This window comes from Tursiops truncatus, chromosome 10 (genome assembly GCF_011762595.2).
Source record: "Tursiops truncatus isolate mTurTru1 chromosome 10, mTurTru1.mat.Y, whole genome shotgun sequence".
Classification (NCBI taxonomy): domain Eukaryota; kingdom Metazoa; phylum Chordata; class Mammalia; order Artiodactyla; family Delphinidae; genus Tursiops; species Tursiops truncatus.
In genome coordinates this window covers 2,867,840-2,890,633 of record NC_047043.1, presented here as the reverse complement: position 1 = coordinate 2,890,633, position 22,794 = coordinate 2,867,840, and the positions used below count along the sequence as shown (strand labels likewise).

The 22,794-nt window shown below is 43.7% G+C and overlaps 1 long non-coding RNA gene across 1 annotated transcript in view; it reads left to right on the top strand.

Annotated features, from left to right (window-relative positions):
• Positions 1-242: 242 nt before the first annotated feature.
• The window catches only part of LOC141279626 (uncharacterized), a 58,764-nt gene continuing 36,212 nt past the window's right edge, over positions 243-22,794 (top strand). Inside the window, exons 1-2 of the long non-coding RNA XR_012334208.1 lie at positions 243-677; positions 18,602-18,721. This is a non-coding gene — a long non-coding RNA (uncharacterized lncRNA). The remainder of the gene's footprint in view (positions 678-18,601; positions 18,722-22,794) is intronic.

The following is a 22,794-nucleotide window of genomic DNA, read 5'->3' as shown; positions in this document are numbered from 1 at the left end:
TGCGGTACGCGGGCCTCTCACCATTGTGGCCTCTCCCGTTGTGGAGCACAGGCTCCGGATGCGCAGGCTCAGCGGCCATGGCTCACGGGCCCAGCCGCTCCGCGGCACGTGCGATCTTCCCGGACTGGGGCACGAACCCGCATGCCCTGCATCGGCAGGTGGACTCTCAACCACTGTGCCACCAGGGAAGCCCTGTCAATCTTTTAAGTTCCTTGAAAAGCAAGCATCTGGGTTCACCAGCCACTTGTGACATCAGCCAGATGGGTCTTCAGGCGCTTCCTTGAGCTCTCAGGGGTGGCTTCACGGACTTCTAATTTGGACCCAGAGGAACCTCACAGCTGGGAGCCTGTTACTCCTGAGACTTTCTTCCTCAGAGACGGTCCCCTTTGACTTTGAGCTTTAATTGCATGTGTTTAAACCTTCCAGTTTGCAGCTGACACAAAGCTGTCTTGGGGAGTGCGTGCCAGACTCATGGGGGAGAAGTAGGAAGGCTTCATGATGCTCTCAGAGGAAGAGGAAGGATGTGCACAAAAATATATACTTGGGGGAGGGGCTTCAAGATACAAGGACTTCAAGCTTTCTGACACAAAGGAGCTTTTCCAGATGAGTCCAGAGATCATCACCTTGTAAGATCTGGATAAAGCTGCAAGCATCATTCTGGCCCCAATGAAACGAAGGTACGTCCCCAGGTCTGGTTCAGAATATCGTGTATAACCGTAATCTAGCTGAGGGGAGTCCAGAGAATCCACACACTGGGATCAAAACGGTAGACAAGTCTGAGGGAGCGAGTGTGCCCACATGGACTCTGGGCGTCAAAGAGAGCTGGGCCAGAGCCCTCTGCCGCCAGGCACTGTGAAATGAGGGCACAATGTCCATCCGGCGAGGTTGTTCCGAGGATGAAATGAGAAGCCTCGCTACAGTGAGCACAGGGTTGAGGTGTGGGATTGGCGAGCACAGTGGTGGTCAGTACAGGCTGTGCCGTCCTGGAGACGGTGGTCTGGATCCAGCCTCCTTTACTTACTGGCTGTGTGGCCTTGGACCAATCAGCTAACCTTCCTAAGCCTCGATTTTCTGATTTGCAGAATGGGGGTAATAATGTATCTTACTGAGGGTCTTGTGAGAATATATGACATCATGCGTGTCCAGCAAGCACTTAGCAAAATGCCTAAAATAGAGCAAGATCTCAGTAAACGACGCGGCCACGCGGCAGCCTCTCCTCCTCCTCTCCCCTCTCCTTCTCTTTCTTCTCCTTCTCCTCGGTTACAGGAAGGAGCAGAATCTTTTCTTCTTCACAGCAGAGAATACTTTGCTAACACCCTCCTTGGACTTCTGTGACCTCGAACGTTTTTCCAACTGCATCCCACAGTCTGCTAATGGTTAGGTGAGGCCACGTGACTAGTTACGGCCTATGAGCTGTCGGCAGAAGTGACATGTATCATCTCAGTCACAGTGATCGCTAACTCGCCACGTGGTTGCTTCCGCTGCCCTGGCAGCTCCTGGAGCTACACTCTGAGATGGTCACAAAGCACTGGCAGCTCCATTAGCTCAGGTTCCTGAGTGGCTATTTGGACCCACGCTGGCTGTGCTCAGCTGCTGGGTTTTGAGGTTGATTTATCACTATAGCACAGCCTACCTTATCCTGACTGCTAGAAATACTGCACCAGCTGTTGCTGCGAGGCACATGAGAAAGTATCGCAAGGTCAAATAAGGTTAGAAAGTGCTAGGCAGCGAAACAAGTTTATTCTGGACTTCGTAGCCCTTTCAGTATGTTCATGTCCCCTATGAAGCTCCAAAATCATTTGACAAAGGACCATTTTTTTAAAAAGCGTGTTTTAAAGGTCTAGTGTTCTACAAAACACACTTTGGAAAAGGCTGACCGGGCCGGTGCCTTTGGTCTGTTGACTGTTTCCTCCTGACACGCCCACCCTTGTCCCACTATCGCCACGTGCATCTGAGCAGTATGTTCCTCACATTCCCTCCTTAACCCATTTCTGCGGAGGCTGCCACCACCTTCATTCTTCTAACCTCTGAATCCCAGATTGCCGAGCCCTGCCGAAGAAAGCGGAGAGCTGGGCGCGGCCCGAACGCCTAGCACGGTTCTGGTGCCAAGGTGAGCTTTCAGAATCTGGCCTTTCATTTCATTCCCAGCCAACTCCCTGCCAGCCTCCTTCCACAGCTGTTCTTGTTTTCACTTTCCTGGTACTTCCAGCTTCCCCTCACCCCCTTCTCTCGGCACAAGAACCCATCGCCCACTTTATGGAAAGGACAGAAAGGGCCAGGCCACCCACTCGACCTATTCTCCCCTCTTCTTGTATCATGTGGGTCATTACCATGTTGTCGTACTTTAAAAAGTTTATTAATGTTTCTATATCTGCTTCACACGTGTGCCTTTTGTAATTGGCGCTAGGGAGTAAGATATTTCAAAAACAGCTCAAGCCCAATCTCAGACTTTCCCCCTGCCCTCTACCTTAGGAAACCACTGGAAGCTGGTGTGTATTTTTCCCAGGCATGATTTTGTATTTTTCTTTCATATGCATTGCTTCATAAATATACAGTGTTTTCTGTGTTTTAAAACTTTTCAAGAATGGCGTCGCGCTGTCTGCATCCTTGGCGGCTTTGCTCTGTGGCTCCGTATTAGGTCTGATATTTTGATTTATCGAAACCGGTAGATGCAGTTAATATATGTTAACTGCTGTGTGGCGCTCCATCAGTTATTACATCTATAGCTTCTTTATCCTCCTGTGAATCAAAAGTTTATCTTTTATTCTTGTACATATTTCCTTCTCTTCATTTCTTCTTGTGCTCACTTCATCAAGTTGGCCAAAATTTAAAAGTCCAGTAGCACCAGGTATGGTAAGAATATGGAGAAATGTAATCTCTGTGAGTGTAATTCTGTACACCTGCTTGGGAGATCAATTTAGTGACACCTGGCACTGGCAACGCTGAAAGGTCCGCTTTGTACTTTGTTTAAGAAACTTTCAGAACCTCTTTCACTTGGTTCTGCTTTATAAATGTCTATGGCAAGGAAGTAGCTTCTTATTCTAGTCATCTCAGAAGCTGAAAACTGCCCTGCAACTTTTGTACTTTTCAGGGAACAGAGATTCCAAAGGGCTGCGAAACCATTTAACGGGTTTCAAATTTTTTGAGTAAGTTTATTGTAAATTCAGTTGAATCTGAAAATATTAATAGAAAGTCAGGTCGCTGATGTGTCCTTACGTCCTACACTGTGATGCTTTGCGGCCTCGCACAGCTATTTAAAACACATTTTATCAAGTTAGTTCCCCAGCCTCCCCACCCCAGCTCCAAATGTCTGACCTCTTCAATCTGCACCTTCTCTTTGCTCTGACAGGGTCGCCTCTCTCTCCCTCTGACGCTCCATGTACCCCTCGTTTGCGTTTGCGTACGAAACAACAACAACAAAAACAAAACCTAGTGATTCTCCACCCCGGCTGCTGATTAGAAAACCACCCAGGGAACTTTCCAAAACGCCAGTGCCTGGGATTCACACCCAGAGATCCTGATTCAGTTGGATTTAGAGCCACTGTATGACACAATTCAACCTACCAACACAGAGGTTCACACAAGAACATTCACTTATGGGAAACACATCTGCATGTAATGCACATTTCTGTCTTCTTTATCTTTCACCTTTTTTGGAGTCTGTAACGTGGGCAGACTTTTCACGTGAACCACCCCTGCTCCAGTTCCCACTGACTAATGGTGTGAATTTGGAGAAATTTCTTCATCTCGGTGTCCTATTTTCCCCCCATCTGTAAAACAGAGGTAATAATCACAGCGTAGTTTTCAGGGCTACTGCGAGCATCAGATTAAATTATACATGCAAGTAAAATGGAAAGCAATTTACAAATGTTAATTATTATGAGTCTCCCCGCTCAACATTACCATATGTTGTTCGAATTACAGCTTCTGTACATGTTGAATGGTTCTAATTTCCTGTTTATTTTTTGTGTGTATCCTTAAAACCTAAACCTCAATTCAATTAAGACTTTTTTGGTGCGGGAGAAGCAATCTATAATTCTTTAGAATAGTTTATGTTCTTCATTTCCAAAGACAAAGTGAGAGTCAAAAAACATTGAATTGGGGCTTCCCTGGTGGCGCAGTGGTTGAGAGTCCGCCTGCCGATGCAGGGGACACGCGTTCGTGCCCCGGTCCGGGAAGACCCCACAGGCTGCAGAGCAGCTGGGCCTGTGAGCCATGGCCGCTGACCCTGCGCGTCCGGAGCCTGTGCTCCGCAATGGGAGAGGCCACAACAGTGAGAGGCCCGCGTACCGCAAAAAACAAAACAAAACAAAACATTGAATTGAATGTATTAGCAGAAACATAGTTTATAATTTACAAAATTTTCTGTTGCAGTAAATACTAGCACTGGCTAGGATATTTTGGACACACACATATATGTATATATGCATATATATGTGTACATATGTACACACACGTGTATATAGAACATACGGCAGAAATATATCTTTGGTTATGTTGACCTCTGGCCTTCCAATCAGATAACTCGGCTCATTGAAACTTGGTTAATCACCTGAGGGGAGGGTTGTGTCAGGATCAACAATAGAAATCACTTCTGAGTCTGTTTTGCTTTAGTTTCTAAGTCTAAGCCCAGAGCAGGTGAACAGATTTGGGGCACAGACAAAAAGTCCTGCCAGAAACCATGGAGAACACAGAATTTCCCCATTCCCCCATCAAGAAAAAGATTTACCAGGGCTTAGGAGAGAAGTGAATAGGAAAATTGACCAGGGAGGTGGCAAGACCCCAGAGAAAGAGGCTGGGAGGGACATTTAGGGAGCTGGGCGACCTTGAGAAGATTTTCAGTCATGGTGGTGTCCCCACCATGACTCAGAAAGGTAGAGAGCATCTGGACCCGAGGATGGTGGACGATCTCAATGGCAATTTGTGTGGGCAGATGGTAAAGGAGGGTATTATTCTGCAACTCCCCATGCCTTGCCACTGTATAGGGTCCTACAACCTTGCTCTGGCCATTGTAGTGAAGGCAGAAGCCCATGAAGGCTGAGGCTAACATGTCTTCATAGCTTATGAGCCGAATAGAAATTAAACTGTTTAAGAAGTTCACGAAAGTTATATTTCTTGGACATTTGCAAATGGGGGCTGTCACTCATAACCTCCACGTACATGCTTTGCATATGTGCTTACAGCTATTTCTATTTCTGTTTACACACACACACAACACAGTTCAGGGTGTTCTGCCAGAAATGATGTTTGTATTTTTCTCTCTTCTCTGGAAGGGAAAATGCCCACAAGTCACCTTGGAATCCCTGGTCATAGCTTCACCATTGGGAAGATGCGTTAGCATTACTGTGGAGTCCCAGTGCCAGGAGAACCCCACCTTGAGATGTCTCAGCAAGGTGACAGCCCTGTAGTAAAGACAGCATATACCACATCTTAAAGAAATGCAGAGGTCAACCACATAAATATTACTAAGGGACAGTATTATATTGTTACTATTTTGCCATTACTGATATGTTTTTGTTGATAGGACAGTTGACATATGGTTTTATGGTAAATTAAGAATGGTAAATGGAACATTAAGAATGGTAAAACTAATGCTATCTCATTAGCAACAACAAATTGACACAATGACAGCCAGTGGCTAGTGATTTCCGTAGCAGGGAGTGGCTGGGTTGTTTAAAAGGACTTTTAAATGGTTCTGAAGAACCTAGGGGCAGGACAGGAATAAAGACGCAGACCTACTAGAGAGCAGACTTGAGGATACGAGCAGGGGGAAGGATACGCTGAGATGAAGTGAGAGACTGGCATGGACATATGTACACTACCAAATGTAAAACAGATAGCTAGTGGGAAGCAGCCGCATAGCACAGGGATGTCAGCTCGGTGCTTTGTGTCCACTTAGAGGGGTGGGATAGGGAGGGTGGGAGGGAGGGAGACGCAAGAGGGAAGAGATATGGGGACATATGTATATGTATAACTGATTCACTTTGTGATAAAGCAGAAACTAACACACCATTGTAAAGCAATTATACTCCAATAAAGATGTTAATTAAAAAAATGACTTTTACCATGAAGGCAGTGAAGCTCCTCCTGTGTAGCGTGGAGCATTGACCCTCAGAGACTCTGGCTTTGAGTTCATATGAGAAGGGAGATAAAAAATGGGAAATAATTAAGGAAATTTGCTGGAAAAGAAAGCTACTTGAAACTTAGAATCATGTCTTCCTCACCATCGTATTCTCTTTGCCCTTCCTCCTGCCTGCAGTGCAGCGAGATGTCTGTGAGTAGAGACGTCTGTCTGCGATGCAGCAGTGGTTCTGCCATTTTGAAGACGAAAGCTACTTGGTGAGGAAGACAGAGGTAGCAGACGGAAGGCAGCAGGGTTCTGGATAATTCCCTCAGCGGCTGGCAAGTGCCCACGGCTGCCTGCCTCGAGGTTCTTGCCTCTAGAGGAAAATAACCCCCTTCGGTCTTAAGTCACTGTGGTTGGATTTTGGTTTTTTGCAGCTGAATGTCTCCCTCCCTCAAACCCATGTGCACAACGATGATGGCTAATATCCTTTACGGAGCAAGATACACTCAGGGCAGGTCTCATTGTTCATAATAGTAAATCCACGTCTCAGAAAGTTGCCTTGGTGATTTTGAAGATTTTTGGCCGCGACCTTGTCAAATTAGGTTGGATTGTCACTACTTTTACTGACAGTGGGGCTGTGTAAGAGCCCATGGCAGGAGCAGAGGGGCAGTGTTGTCACAATCCTGCTGTTCATCTATGTTTGCAGTATTAGTACTACCTTCAGTACAGAGAATGTTTTGTTTTGTTTTTTGTAAAAATCTTTTAAAGTCGTCATTGTGTCTTATCGGAATTAGTTTAATTGAAACACTGTGAGGCAGACACACATGTAATCAGAGTCACGCAAAGTGCAAAAGGGGCTTCTAATCTGAAAGAAAACAAGCCAGGGAGAGCCCCAGTTCCCACCCCACCAGACACAAAAGTCTTCCTCTCCTCAGGACCTTGTAAGCCATATATGAAAGACAGATGAGCAAAAGCCACACTGGTAGTCTGATGTTAAGTAGTAATAGAACTTAAACTATTTATTTTAGGAATTAAAATAAATATGAAGTATGGTGAATTAGATATTCTGAAGGGATATTCTAAAGGAATCTTCCATTATAATACAGCTAGATTTTGGATAAATTCCTCTCTTCCAAATTATTTTTGACCCATTGCTAAGCTTGCAAGAAAGTCTGGGAAATTTTCAAGGAACCAAAGTAACTAAGTCTCACATAGTATTAAAAATTAACTAGACATGGATTATGAACTTAAATGTAAAATGTAAAACTATAAACCTTTGAGAAAATTTCACAGGATAAAACCTCAGGATCTAGGGCTAAGTAAAGAGTTCTGAGACTTGGCACCAGAGCATAATTCCTAAGAGGAAAAACAATGAATTGGACTTCATCAAAATTAAAAACTTTTGCTCTGCAAAAGACCCTATTATGAGGATGAAAAGGCAGACTACAGATTGGAGGAAATATTTGCAGACAACATATCTGACAAAAAACTAAAATCTGGAATACATAACTCTCAAAACTCAACTGCCAAAACCAAACAATCCAATTAGAGAATAGTCAAAAGACACAAAGAGACATCTCATGAAGAAGACACACAGACAGCAAATAAACACATGAAGAGATGTTCAGTATCATCAGCCGTTAGGGAAAAATGCAAATTAAAACCAAAATGAGATACTACTATACACCCATCAGAATGGCTAAAATAAAAATTAGTGACACCCCAAATGCTGGTGAAGATGAGGAGAAACTGAATCATTCATACATTGCTGGTGAGAATATAAAATGGTAGAGCTACTCTGGAAAACAGTTCAGCAGGTTCTTTTAAAAACATACAAACAAAACTAAACATGCAATTACCATGTGACTCAGCAATGATACTTTTGGGCATTTATCCCAGAGAAATGAAAACTTACATTCATGAAAAATCTGTACATGAATGTTTATAAGAACTTTTTTTTAATAACCCAAACTAAAAACTAATAGGTGAAAGGTTCAAAAAATGGTGCTCCATCCACACCATGGAATACTATACAGCAATAAAAAGGAATGATCTATTAATACACACAACAATGAATCTCCAGATAATTATACTGAATGAAAAAGTTAATCACCCCAAATTACGTGGATAATTTCATTTTTATAGCATTCTTGAAATGACAAAATCATAAAATGGAGGGGATGTAGATGAAAGAGAAGTGGATGTGGTTATAAAAGGGCAACATGAGGGATTCTTGTGGTGATGGAGATGTTCTGTAAATGACTATCAGTGGCCATATCCTGTAATATTGTGATGCTGCACCGTAGTTTTGCAAGATGTTCCCATTAAGAGAAAGTGGATGGAGGGTACATGGGCTGTTTCTGTATTATTTCTTGCAGCTGCATATGACTCTAAAATTGTCTCAAAATAAAAAGTTTAATTTAAAAAAGTAAGTAAATAAATAAAACAGTGCATTGAAACCAGAAGATAAATTATAAGCAAACTTGGACATTAAAATTGCTGAACAAATGCAAATACCAGCAGTTGTGGTCAACAGGGTGTTAAGTCCGTGGCAAAATGAGGGATCTGGAACTAAGTTAGGTTTCTTGACTGTCTCAGAAGTAAAGCGCCCCCACGTTAGGTGCTCAGGGTCCCCACAGATTACATTCAGTGAAGTAAAACATAATAGAAGAACTACCAAATGCATAAGGAAATAAGTTGCACAAATAAAGGGGAGCCAATAGACACAATCAATGCTAGATTTAGACTTTCAAGGGTATCAGATACTTTTTACTTTTCTGATGCAGAGTACAAAATGGCTATGTAAGGAGTGATTAAACTCAATAAAATATAAAAGTAATAATAAATAAATCTAAATAGATTAAACTTACCATAAAAATACGTAGTTTGGCAGAGTGGACTAAAAAATGGAATCTGACTATATGCTGCATACAAAATACTCACTGTAGATCTAAGGACACATATAGATTGAAAATGAAAAAATGGAAAAACATATTTCATGCAAATAGTTAACAAAAGAGAGCAGAGGTGGCTATATCAATCTCAGACAAAATAGACTTTAAGTCAAAAACTGTTACTGGAGGGCTTCCCTGGTGGCGCAGTGGTTGAGAGTCCACCTGCCGATGCAGGGGACACGCGTTCGTGCCCCAGTCCGGGAAGATCCCACATGCCGCGGAGCGGCTGGGCCCGTGAGTCATGGCCGCTGAGCCTGTGCATCCGGAGCCTGTGCTCCGCAACGGGAGAGGCCACAACAGTGAGAGGCCCGTGTACCGCAAAAAAAAAAATACAAAAAAAAAACTCTTATGGGAGACAAAGAAGAACATTACATAAAGATAAAAGGGTCAATTCACCAAGAATATATAATACTTATAAACATGCGAACACCAAATGTTAGAAGCCCAAAATATATGAAGCAAATATTGATTGAATTGAAGCGAGAAATAAGTAGCTCTACAATAATAGGAGGAGAATTTAATACCATTTTCAGTAATGGATAGAACAATCTGAACCACACAGAGATCAGTAAGGAAAGAGAAGACTTGAAAAACATTATAGACCAACTGAACCTAACAGACGTATCATAACACTCCACCCAATAACAAACAGCAGAATATACATTTTTCTAAAGGGAACATGGAACATTCTCCAGGATAGGCCATATGTTAGGCACAAAACAAGTCTTAATAGATTTAATAAGATTTAAACCATACTGTGATTTTCCAAGCACAGTAAAATGAAACTAGATAGCACAAACAGAAGGAAAGTTGGAAAATTCACAAACATGTGAAAGTTAAACAGCACACTCTTAAACAACCAGTGGGTAAAAGAAGGAATCACAAGGGAAATTAGAATATACCTTGAGACAAATGCAAATAAAAACACAACATACCCAAATTTATGGGATGCAGTAAAAGCAATGCTAAGAGGGAAATTTTTAGCTATAAACACCTTAAAAAGAAGAAAGATCTCAAATCAACAGCCCAACTTTATATCTTGAGGAAGTGGAAAAGTAAAACAAACTAAACCAAAGCTAGCAGAAGGAAGGAAACAATAAAAGTTAGAGATAAATAAAACAGAGAATAGAAAAAACAATTTAAAAATCAATAAAACCAAGAGTTGGTTGTACATAAAGATCAATAAAATTGACAAATTTTTAGCCAGACCGATTAAGAAAAAAGAGAAAAGATTCAAATAATTTAAATCAGAAATAAAACAGGGGACACTACTAATTTTACAGAATTAAAAAGATTACAAAAGAGTATTATGGACAATTGTATACCAACAAATAGGATAACCTGGATGAAACAGACAAATTCCTAGACACACAACCTACCAAGACTGAATCATGAAGAAATAGAAAATCTGATCCGATCTGTAACTAGTAAGGAGATTGAATCAGTAATCAAAAACCTCCCAGAGGGCTTCCCTGGTGGCGCAGTGGTTGAGAGTCCGCCTGCCGATGCAGGGGACGCGGGTTCGTGCCCCGGTCAGGGAAGATCCCACACGCCGCCGAGCTGCTGGGCCCGTGAGCCATGGCCGCTAAGCCTGCACATCCAGAGCCTGTGCTCCGCAACGGGAGAGGCCACAGCAGTGAGAGGCCCGCGTACCGCAAAAAAAAAAACAAAAAAACAAAAAAAACAAAACCTCCCAGAAAAGAAAAGGCCAGGATCAGATTGGCTTCCCTGGTGAATTCTACCAAACATTTTCAAAAAGATTAACAACAATTTTTCTCAAACTCTTCCAAAAAATTGAAGAGGAGAGACCGTTTTCTAACTCATTCTATGCCACCATTATTACCCTAATACCAAAACCGGATACTGTAAGATACTATAAGAAAAGAAAACTACAAACCTGTATCCTTGATCAATATTGATGCAAAAATCCTCAAAAAATGTTAGCAAAACTGAATTCAAGAGCATATTAAAATGATTTTACCCATGACCAAGTGGGATTTACTCCTGGAATGCAAGGACGTTTCAACATATGGAAATCAGTCAATATAATACATCACATTAACAGAATAAAGAAAAAATAAACACATGATCATCTCAGTTGATACAGAAAAAGCATTTGACAAAATTCCTTCATTTAATTAAAAAAACACCACCCTTTCATGATAAAAAAAACACCCAACAAACCAGGAATAAAAGGAAAGTATCCTAATATAAAGGCCATATAAAAAACTAGAAATTAAAAAAAAAAAAAAAAACTAGAAATAAAAGGAAGCTACCTCAGTATAAAGACCATACATGAAAAACTCACTGTTAGCATCGTACTCTGTGGAAAAACTCAACTTTTCCTTTAAAGTTGAGAATAAAACAAGGATGCCCACTTTTGCTACTTCTAGTCAACAACTGGAAGTCTTAGCTAGAGGAATTGGGCGAGAAAAAGAGATAAAATGAATCCAAATTGAAAAGGAAAAAGTAACGGTATCTCTGCGGATGACATGATTCTTACATGTTAAAAAAAAACAAAACACTAAAGATTTCATCAAAAATACCTGTTAGAACTAATAAATGAACTGCAAAGTCGCAGGATACAAAATCAACATATAAAAATTAGTTGCATTTCTACACACTAGCAATGAACAATCTGAAAAGGAAATTAAGGAAACAATTCCATTTACAATAGTATGAAAAGAATATAATAACTTAGGAATAAACTTAACCAAGGAGACAGATTGTACACTGAAAACTATGAAACGTTGCTGAAATAAATTAATGAAGAGATACATAAATGGAAAGACAGCCCATGTTATGAATTAGAAGACTTCATATGGTTAAGATGTCCATTCCACCCAAAATGATCTACAGATTCAAGGCAATCCCTATCAAAATCCCAAAATGTTGGTTTTGTGCAGAAATAGAAAAATCTATTCTACAATTCATATGGAATCTCAAGGGACATCAAATAACCAAAACAATTTTGAAAAAGAATAATAAATTTGAAGGTCTCACACTTCTTAATTTCAAAACTTACTGCAAATCTATAGTAATCAAAGCAGTGTGACAAACATATAGACCAAAGGAATGGAATAGAGAGCCCAGAAATAAACCCTCACATACAGAGTCAAATGATTTTTGACAAGGGTGCCAAGACCATTCAATGGGGGAAGAACAGACCTTCTAACAAATGATGCTGGAAAAACTGGATATCCACAGGCCAAAGAATGAAATTGGACCCTTACCTTACATCATATACAAAAATTTAACTCAAAGCGGACCAAAGACCTAAGCACGTGAGATAAAACTATAAAACTCTTAGAGAGGAAGACATAGAAGGAATGCTCTATGACACTGGATTTGGCAATGATTTCTTGGATATGATACCAAAAGCATAAGTAGCAAAAGGAAAATTAGATAAATTGGAATACATCAAAATTTAAAGTTTCACGCATCAAAGGAAACTATCTACAGAATAAAAAGGCAACCCACAACATGGGCAGAACTATTTGCTAATCATTTATCTGATAAGAGATTATTATCCAGCATATATATATATATATACACTGAACCCCTACAACTCAACAACAACAAAAATCTTACTTGAAAATGGACCAAGAACTTGAATAGACATGTCTGTAAAGAAGATACACAGATGGCCAATAAGCACATGAAAAGATGCTTAACATCACCAATCATTAGGGAAATGCAAATCGAAACCACAATGAAATGCTTCTTCACACCATTAGGGTGCCAATATATTAAAAATAAAAAACAGAAAATAACAAGTGTTGATGAAGATGTGGTAAAGTTGGAACGCTTGTGCACTGTTGGTGGGAACGTAAAATGGTGAAGCCATCGTGGAAAACAGTACAGTGGTTCCTCAAAAAATTAAAAATAGAATTTCTGTGCGATTCAGTAATTCTACTTCTGGGTATATACCCAAAATAATGAAAGCAGGACTCAAACATATATTTGCACACCCATGTTCATAGCAGCATCATTCACAATAGTCAAAAGGCGCAACAAACTTCGTGTCCATTGATAGATGAATGGATAAACAGAATCTATACACTTACAATGGAACTTTATTCAGTCATGAAAAGGAAGGAAATTCTTACACATGCTGCAACGTGGACAAACCTTGAAGATGCTGTGCTCAGTGAAATAAGTCAGTCACAAAAGGACAAATAGTATATGATTTTACTTGTATGAGTTCCCCAGAGCAGTCAAATTCATAGAAACAGAAAATAGAATAGTGCTGGCCAGAGGCTGGGAGAGGGGCAGGTGGGGAGTTAGTATTAAAAGGGTATGGAGGGCTTCCCTGGTGGCGCAGTGGTTGAGAGTCCGCCTGCCGATGCAGGGGACATGGGTTCGAGCCCCAGTCTGGGAAGATCCCACATGCCACGGAGCGGCTGGGCCCATGAGCCATGGCCGCTGAGCCTGCGCATCCGGAGCCTGTGCTCCGCAATGGGAGAGGCCACAACAGTAAAAGGCCCACGTACCGCAAAAAAAAAAAAAAAAAAAAAAAAAAAAAAAGGTTAGAATGGTACATTTTATGTTAGGTATATTTCACTGCAATAAAAAGTTAAAGTTATAAATAGAAATTCTAATATTTTTTTCCCAAATCTCAATGAATTCTTTCATGCACCATCTGGGTCCATGTCTTCTGCTTGGACAATACTAACCTAGAGGGTCTCTAATCCACCAAAAAGAGTTAAGGCCTCAGATTCCTTTTGCCTTTATTCCTAGTCATTTTGTTGTGAACATACATAGGACATCTACAGAACTAGATGGATAACTTTCAAGAAAGTCCAGTAGATTAGACCACCTGGAAGATTCCACCACTTCTGCCGTGTAACACGTGCAGCCTCCCATTCGACCTGCTCCACACTCTTACCATCTCCCTGATACCTGACCAGCGTATCATACCTTTGTCATCTAGGAATTTGGCTTCAGGTCACACCTGTCTAGACATTAAAACTCCTTGCAAAGAGCAGTCCAGAGATGTGTTCTAAAATGATCAGCTTTGCCGCTGGGCCACTTAGTTTCATGTCAACTTGTTTATTTGGACCATAGTCAGGGATACCATTTCTGTAACTGAATATACAGTCGTCCCTCAGTATCCATGGGGGATTGGTCCTAGGACCTCCCACGGATGCTTAAATTCCTTCTATTAAATGGCATAATATTTGCATACAACCTACACACATTCTCCTATAATACTTTAATCTCTAGATTACTTCTAATACCTAATACAATGTAAATGCTACGTAAATAGCTACCAACATGCAGCAAAGTCAGGTTTTGTGTTTTGGAACTTCCTGCAATTAAAAAATATATATGTTTTTGATCTGTCGTTGGTCACATCTACGCATACGGAACCCATGGATGTGGAGCGTTGACTGTACCTTGTTTTTATAGAGGAAAACATTCTCCACCTTGAGGGAGTCCCAGGATACTTATTAGTATATTTTCAGATGAACCTGGTCTCAATGTGTATGTAACACAAGATAAGCACATTGTAATTATGTCTTGGAGAAACAAAAATATCCAATTATGTTGGCAGGTATCCAGAACTGGTGCCTTCTGAATTGACCAGTGATGGTTAGTGGATCTAATCCATCTTGTGGTGCTTAATTGACATCTGTGGAATCACCACCGTCCCAGAGATGATTACTAGCTTTGTTTTGATGTCCTTTAATTTCACATTTGTTTCAACTCCTCTGCCAGACCGACATATTTATTTATCTTTTTCTGCATCTGTTCCCAGAATATTTCTCTTTAGCAGAGAAGCAATATCAATAAACCCTTCTGTGTTAGTAAGTTTATCAGACAGCAAATTAGCTGGTCTACTGGGACAAATTGTGGGTGTGATTTTTTTTTTTTTTTTAGTTATTTTAAAGTATATCTTGTAAGGACTGATTTCCAATATTAAAAAAAAATATTTTGTCTTTGAGTCAGCCATGAACTTGTGTACTCACATTACATAAAATCTTTATATTTGTACCAAGCTTTGGAATTTCCTAAGCATTTCCATACACATTTCCTAATTTAATTCGACAATTAATACTGTACAGCGATCATTAATTCTGTTTTATAGGAAAAGCAGCTGTTATATCAAAATTCCTGAGAAGGTTTTTCTATAGTTCTTGAAAACGTGATAGAACTTTCAAAGTGTGTAAAGTGAATTATACTAGCATTTCTTCATTAGGTGTTTCAGGCCCCTGGAGGTGTGCAGATACAGTCTGTGTCATTCAAGGGATCTTTATGAGAATATTTAAATATTGTGATTTTATTTTGGTGACGATAAAGGGAACATGTTTTAGATTATCTGGATAAGCATCTTTTAGCCAGACATTCACATTCATGGTCATGCTGGTGCCAAGTGACGGCTTAAAATCACATTTTAGTTTCAGTGTGCTGTTTTTCAAGGTAAGGTGGATAGAATCTTCCAGGGGATCTATGAGTTCTCAAATTGACCAACCCTAAGTAAAGTATGACAGAGGAAAAAAAAGGTTAACACCTGAGTATTCGCAGAAGACTTCTCCTTCCTTTCTTTGGAAAGAAGGATGCTTTATTGTTGTACGATAGCATTGGGGCTTTTTGTTATGTTGATCAACATGGTGATAGAGAATTGAAAGGAATTTGAAATGATTTATTATTTTTTTTTTTTTGCGGTATGCGGGCCTCTCACTGCTGTGGCCTCTCCCGTTGCGGAGCACAGGCTCCGGACGCGCAGGCTCAGCGGCCATGGCTCACGGGCCCAGCCGCTCCGTGGCATGTGGGATCTTCCCGGACCGGGGCACGAACCCGTGTTCCCTGCATCGGCAGGCGGACTCTCAACCACTGCGCCACCAGGGAAGCCCAAAATGATTTATTTTTATTTCAAAGAGCAGAAAGCTTTGTACCAAAGGAAAAGAGTAAATCCAGAAAGGGAGCAGAGGTGAGTGAGGAGAAAGGAGATGGGGAGCAATTGAGAGAGAGAACAGCACTGGAAGAGAGATTTGGGGGATGCTGCTCTGTCTACAATGTAAGAGAAAGAAAAGGGAAAAGAGGATTTTAATAAGCGCACTGTGTATTATGAATAAAAATCCACTTTGGCATTTTTTAGAGACAGTTTTAAAGACTTAAACAGCTTTGTAATTGCTTTGGATGTTAGATTGGTGTCTGAATGCAATACAGTGGTGACATGGCCCATGAAACATCTTAGCTTTATCTAGATTATTTAATTAGTTAACTTAGGGTCTTCTGTGAGCATCAGAAAATTGAAAATATCAGTGAATTAAAGTAGATTAATATTTACCCATATTGTCATAAAGGCAGCCCAGGGATTTGAGCTTCTACTTTGTGGTTCTGACATCCTAAACGTGTGGTTTTTACCTCATGAGCCAATACAGCTGCCCCAGCTCCATCTGTCACATCTGCATTCCAGCTAGCCAGAAGAAGAAAAGTAGGAGAAAAAGCAGCAAGGGGTTGGAATTAGTGTATCTTAAAGAAGTTTACTGGAAACTGCTACATGACATGTATATATCACGTTGGCTAGTATTTAGTTCATAACTAAACCTAGTTGAAAAAATAGCTAGAAAATGTAGATTTTGAGAGGCCATGTGCCCAGCAAATAATTATATTACTACAGAAGAAGGGGGTGTATATATTGGGATCAACTTGCAACACCTCTGTCACCACTCACGGGCACCCTCCTTTTCTCCAGTAGAACATAGGCATCCCCTATGGAGGGACTGCCCCTCTCAAGTTTAGCCAGTTCTGGAGACAGTAAACAATTTGCCCACAGTGAGCCTTTCAAATACAAACCAACAAATCCAGAACCCACAGCCCCATCACCTCCTTTACCAGCACCCACGCTCTGGGCCACGGTCACCTGCCCTCATCACCTGGGGCTGGGAACCGGACAGCCAGGGACAGACCTACACCTCGGAGCCCACTGAAATGATTCAAACCAGCCAATCCTACACTTGCTCACCCCGACTCGCCTGTTCCTTCCCACTGAAACCACAATAGAGGCTCTTCCGAGAGCTCACCCCTCCCTGGCCTCCTGACAAACCCGTGCTTCCCCGTGTGGGCCCCTGTGGCTGGTGTGCCCTCTCCCCTTGGGATCTGTGAGTAACAAAGTATCTTTTCAAGGACAATCATCTCCTGATCTATAGGCCTTGCCAGACCTAAATAATAATAAAACCTGTATTTTCAAAGGTAGTTCAACGTCTAACATGTCTGGGTGACACACAGCCGTTTTCTTAGTCCAGATAGGTGCCTCCCGTTCTGGTGACCTATAAACCAGGAGATGAAACACCTCTCCCAACACACCCAAAATACAAGGTTGGATAGGAGCAGGGCGATCACAAGAGAAATTCCAGTAAAAGGAGGATGGGAAGCACCAATACCAACCCCTGGAGATAGAGCAGGGAGAGCCCCTTCCACCAGGAGTGTGTCCACTCGTTAGTCCGTATGGCAGCCCCTGGTGGGGAGAGTAAAACAATGCAGCCAAGCCCCTCTGTAGCAAACCAGAAGAGAGAACACAATTCAATGTAGAATAATGATCAATGAACCCATCATGTGCGTGGCAGGTAGAACGGAAACGCCTAGAAGTCTAGATCGAACTTCAGCATGTATACAGCAAAGGAGGAGAAGGAACAACTAAACCTTCTCTTATCTGCTGTGATTGCCTCCAGGATGCCTGGGGCGTCTTGGAAGCTTGGATGCCTGGGGTGTCATCCACTGGAGATGAGGATGTCGGGTGATGGAGTCAGAGGGCTTGTCACCTCGCATCATGAAATCAAAAGTTTGCACCTCTTGTTGGGCCTGTTATGTCCTCAAGGAGACACCCGAGCAGGGTGGAGAAGCATCGTCTCCTCTGCAGCACCGGTTCTGCTCTGTGCGCACTGTGCTCTGGGCCTGGGCCTGCCCTCCGGGAGGCGGGGTAGGAGGGCGCTTCCTTGCTGTGTGGTGTCTGGATGGCCGCCTCTGAAGGGGGCATTGGAGAATGGGCGCCACGCTTCCAGCCGGGCCAGTTGTGGGGTTCTGAGAGCGCCTCAAAGATTGAACAATTTGGGCTATTTCAGGCCAGCTCTATGATTTCTTAGTAATTTGAGCTCCTCAAAGTGTAAGCTTTCCATCTGTTTAGCTTCAGTTTCTCGAAAAATAACCACAAATGAGTACCTATCGTGACAGAGTTTTAAACCTGAAGACTGAATTACAGCCTTTGTGCTCTGCCATCTCCTTCTCTTCCAACACGACGGTGGCTTCCTAGAGGCCATCTGACGCCAAAGGCTTAAGTGGGATTTGACTTTGCTGCTGCGGAGGTTCCTGTTGCCCGGCAGAGAGAACCTAGAGGAAGTTGCTTTAAAAAAAACTTGTGGCCACATGCTGTCACTTTGAAGTCACTGCTCGTAATATTGTAAGTTTGCGCTGCAGAAGCAGTGGATGTTTTCAGCTCAGAAGATTCCAATGATGAGCTCTCGGTGAGTTTAGATTGCAAAGCACAGCAAAGGGAGTCCACTTTACACAGTTATCCCCTTCATCTCTGCCTGCAGATAAGCTATAGCTATAACCAGAGTTAATTTCTCTCTCGTAGGACTTTGTTGAAAAAGATCACAAGTTACCAACACACAGAAGTGTTCTAAATCTCTCCTGCTGATGCGCCCCTGGATGGCATGTGGTGTAACCATACGGGCAGGGCTGGGACTGGGGTGAGGTAAGTGAAGCACTTCCCTGAAGTGCAAAATTTTAACTTTTTTCTTCTATTTTTTGGCTGTGCTGCGCGGCATGTGGGATCTCAGTTCCCCGACCAGGGATCGAAACTGGGCCCCCTGCGATGGAAGTGCGGTGTCTTAACCGCTGGACCACCAGGGAAGTCCCCTCAAGTGCAAAATTTAAAGGGCACCAAAAAAAAAAACAACCCTCAGTAATCAAGATAAATAATGTTTTAAAGTGATATTTTTAAAAAGTCTGTGATGAACAAAATATGAAACTCTTAGATGTAGGCAGGATTAATCCCCTTCTGCCTCAGGCTGCAACATGGCTTAGCACAGCGTTGCTCACAATTGACCGTTCTGACAACTATTTTGCAACTGAAATAATAGAAGTCACCCCTTTCTAGACTGCCATATCGGGTCTTCACCGCCTCTGCTACACAACTTTCAATAAACCACCTCTAGAATCCTACTCCTGGTACCAAATTGTGTATTAGTTAGGATTAGGTTCAGCTACAAAGAAGAGAAAAGTCAAAGTAGCAGGACCTTAAACAAAACAGAAGTTTAGTTCCCTCTCAGGTAAATGCAGGCAGGCCAAGTTTGGTGTTGTAGCTTCATGATCACTAGGGAGTCAGTCTCCTTCTCTCCTAATTCTCCATTATCATCAATATGTGGTTCCACCTCATGGTTCAGAAAGGCTGCTTTAGCTCCCACCATCACATCCACATTCCAGCCAGCAAAATGGAGAGCGGAGAAGAGGCAAAGTGCACACTTACATTGACTCTAAGGAACATTCCTACAAACTATCACACAACACATAAGCTCACATTCCATTGGCTGAAACCCGCAAGGCTTATCTAATTGCAAGGGAAGCTGGAAACGTAGTCTTTGTTCTGGGTTGCCATGTGCCCAGCTAAAAATGCTATTACTACAGAAGAAAGGGAGCTCAGGTACTGGGGACAACCAACATTACATGCAACCAGGTGCCACTGGTGAGTTTGATCGGGGAAGACAGGAATGTGATGGACATTTAAAAACACTAACTCTTGTCGGTGGAAGCTTGAGCATGTTCACTGGCTGCTGGGAAAAGCTGTCCAGAGGGAGGGCTACAAATCAAGGAATGGGGGGTAAGTGGAGCAAGTGTGGCCACCTGGGGAGGGGATCCAGAACCTAGGAAGGGGGTTAGTCTTGGGCGGAACTGGGAATATTCCTTTCATTGTGGAGAAAAGAGTGGGAGAAAGAAGGGTCAGGAAATCCACAGGAGGTAGGGGAGTTCTGAGCGAGGATGTGCTGAGTGGTACAGAAGGTACAGAAGTGTACAGAAGGTACAAGGGCCTGGGTTTGAGGAAGATGGCAAGTCTGGACATAGCAGGTGTGGAAGATAGGAGAGTGTGACAGCCAGGGGCACACGAACTTCCTGCGGTCCCAGGGTAGGTTGGGAGGTGCACGTCAGACAGCGCCGTTTGCCCCTGCGGGCTCCGTGGCTGAGGCCAGGTGTCGCAGAGCAGCACTGGACTGCGGCGGAGTTGGTGTCATGGCAGGCACAAAGGAAGGCCCTGGTTCCCAAACGTGGCTGCGCACTGGAGTCACCGGGGAAGCTTTAAAAATGCACGGATGCCTGGGTGCCACCCGGACATCCTGGTTTAACTGGGGTCCAAGTTTTGAGGAGCGCTGGGGTAGAGGCTGTAATTGATGGACCTGGTCTGGGCTGGGGCAGGAGGGGTATTTGAGGGTACAAGACAGGAGGAAGTAGAGGAGCTGGGGGTGGGTGCAGGTCTCAATGAGCTGGAAAAAGAGTTTCTTCCTGGGTGTCCCAGAAGTGTAAGTATAACTACAGCTTCCCTCCATTTCCAGAGCTACCTTCTCCCGGGTGTCTTCTGCGGGTCACTGTTTATCTGCATAGCCCGGGGGGGACTTGCCATTAGTTTCCGAATAACATTTCTCTGCAACTGATGTGTGTTTGTGCACCGCACTCTACAAGACAACGCTATCCAAGCCAAAAGCAGTTTCGATTTTAGACACAGAACATCTCCTTTCACGTCCTGAGAGGTGGCGAGACCCTCCCGGTGGCTTTTGAGGGACGCATTATTGACAGCAGTGTTGTCTGAAGCAGCAGCCAATAAGGAATGTTGACTCGCCAGGGACAGATGCCCTCGTCGTAGACGAGCTCCCAGCCCCATCTCCCTGCCCCCCGTCCTCCTGGCAGGGGCTGAGAAAGGAGTGGTCAGGCCCTGGAAGGTAGGGGAGCCCTTTGGAGAAGCTGCCAATGGACCAGCTGAAGAAGTGGTAGGTGGAATGTTTCCATCACCCACGGGGCTGATGTAAACTGTACGGGTCTGGGGAGAGCAGGTTTCAGATGCGGCTATATCGTCTCTATTGGTTCTAAGTTTTGGAAATTCCAAACCCCTTGGGGAAGTTGCCCTCGTTCCCAGCCGGCTCAGATCCAGCAGTGCTGGGTGGTTTGACTCCTACGTAACAGTGGTTCTCAAACTTGAGCGCACCCCAGAGCCACCTGCAGGGATTGTTAGGTATGGATTGCTGGACCCCAAACCCAGAGTTTCTAGTTCAGTAGGTGGGACCCAAGAATGTGCATTCCTAACACATTCTAAGGGGATGCTGATTTTGCTAGTCTGGGGACTACACTTTGAGAACCACTGCTGCTGAGAAGGAAATGGCAGTTGGAGGATGGAGCAGACCGAGCGAGGTCTCTTCCATCCAGGGGACCATCTCAAATGGCCGCCTGCATCCCCCAATTGGCCCGTGACCAGCATCACACAACAACACGTTTTTTCAAGCCCACGTGTAATACTGCAGTTTCTTCTTTCCCAAAGTCTCTAAAGTTAAAAGTCTTGCTGGGGGGTTGACGCTAGGTCACCAGAGCAGAGACCACTGCAGCATTAGGTGGGTCTAGCCTGAACTCATTGAGTGCGTCTGCGGCGGGGCACAGTTCTGGGAGCTGTACGTACTACCTCTTTTATTCCTTACATGAAGTGGGTGGAGTTTTATCCTCATTTTACAGATGAGGAGACAGCGACACAGGCCGATTTAAGTCAATTGCCCGAGGTCTCACACCCGGTTACTGGAGGAGTGGGACCCTGGGCTCCCGTCTGTGGCGACAGAGAGAACCCTTCAGGGCAGTTCCCGGGAGCGAGGAGGCTGTGTCCCTGACGGAGGCACACTACTCCCGCTGTCGGGGAGGCACACCCCTCCCCTCACCCCATGCCAGGCAGCTCGGGGATCAGCCCAAAGCTTAAACCGCCAGGGCTGCCTCCTTCCTTCCTAATGGAAGGCAGAGAGCGGTTTAAAACGTAGGTTTTGTTATCAGTCAGGTTTGGGGAGGTCAACAGATGAGCAGCTGACAGCCATTGAGAAGACAGCTTGTTGTGCTCACTGACCCCAAGATGCAGGGGGCAGCATGACAGGAGGGGCCGCGGGGGCAGGCGGCGGGGGGGCAGCGCCAGGGTCAGAGGGAGGGGGAACCTGTGACGAGAGCCTCTGATGTGGTTTCCACGGGAGGGAGCAGGTGAGGCAGGCTGAGCGGGCTTAACTGGCCAGGGTGAAGCGTCTCAGTGCACTCCAGGCACAGGGCTGCCCCTAGCTGTGTGGTACCCAGCCCTGGCTGATGAGGGGGGATGGTAGGTGGATAAAGGGGGTGGGGGGGTCCTGGGCTCTGGGTGCATGGTTTGAATATGAAGAAGACTGTCACGAGTGAGTCTGTTACTGTCGCTAGGCCTTGAGTAACCCTGGGAGGGGCAGTCCCTCCGGGGTCATCCCAAGAGGTCAAAGCATCAAATTCATAAACTAGAACATGTGGCTGTTACAGAAAGCCACGCACAGACTGCATTGGAGCTACTGCTCAGGTCAACAGCCCAGTACTGCTTTGTCTCCAGGGTCATTCCTTTGGGAAGAGACTTATAATCAGAAGATAAGAGAACAAGGAGGACAGCCCACAGTTAAGTGTAAGCCAGGAATTGATTAGTCTTTCTTGGTGTCGACCTAAAGGGACTCTCTTTTGGGGGGGTGGGTATAAAGACGGCATCGCGCTGTGCTGGCAGGGTAGGATGAGACGACGTCG